The following is a 575-nucleotide window of genomic DNA, read 5'->3' as shown; positions in this document are numbered from 1 at the left end:
GGATACGGTTGGCTTTCTGGGCTGTGAGGACACATTGCTGGCTAACGTCCTGCTGCCCATCCACTGATACCCAAGCCCTTTTAGGCAGAGATGTGCTGTATTCTTCCTCCCCCAGCTTATATTGACAGAGGGAGTTGCCACAATCCAGGTGTAAGACCTTGAATTTCACTTTGTTGAAACTCATAAGATTCTCTTGAGCCACTGCTTGAGACTTTCTAGGTCTCTCTGGTTGGCATCTTGTCCCTCAGGTATGTCCTGTCTTTCTGTTTACATCTACTGTGCTGTGCTCATTGTTAATTAAAGAAGTAAATGTCTTTTTCATGCCAAGTTTCTGAGTATGATCAGTTATTGTTATTACTATCAGTAAATGAACTGAAATATAACTGCAAAGTGCAGGTTTCATAGAAATAGGAGGAGCAACTCTTATAAGTAATGTCATCCTCATCGTTGTCAGGGTTAGAAATCAAGAAATACCACCAAGAGAAAATGGAGAACTTGTATTCTGGCATCTTTTTTTCCATCTCCACTAGTCTCATCTGATTAAGTAGATAACATTTCTCCAGGTACTACTATTA

The sequence above is a fragment of the Meleagris gallopavo genome, chromosome 1 (genome assembly GCF_000146605.3).
Source record: "Meleagris gallopavo isolate NT-WF06-2002-E0010 breed Aviagen turkey brand Nicholas breeding stock chromosome 1, Turkey_5.1, whole genome shotgun sequence".
NCBI lineage: Eukaryota > Metazoa > Chordata > Aves > Galliformes > Phasianidae > Meleagris > Meleagris gallopavo.
This window is presented reverse-complemented; position numbering follows the sequence as displayed.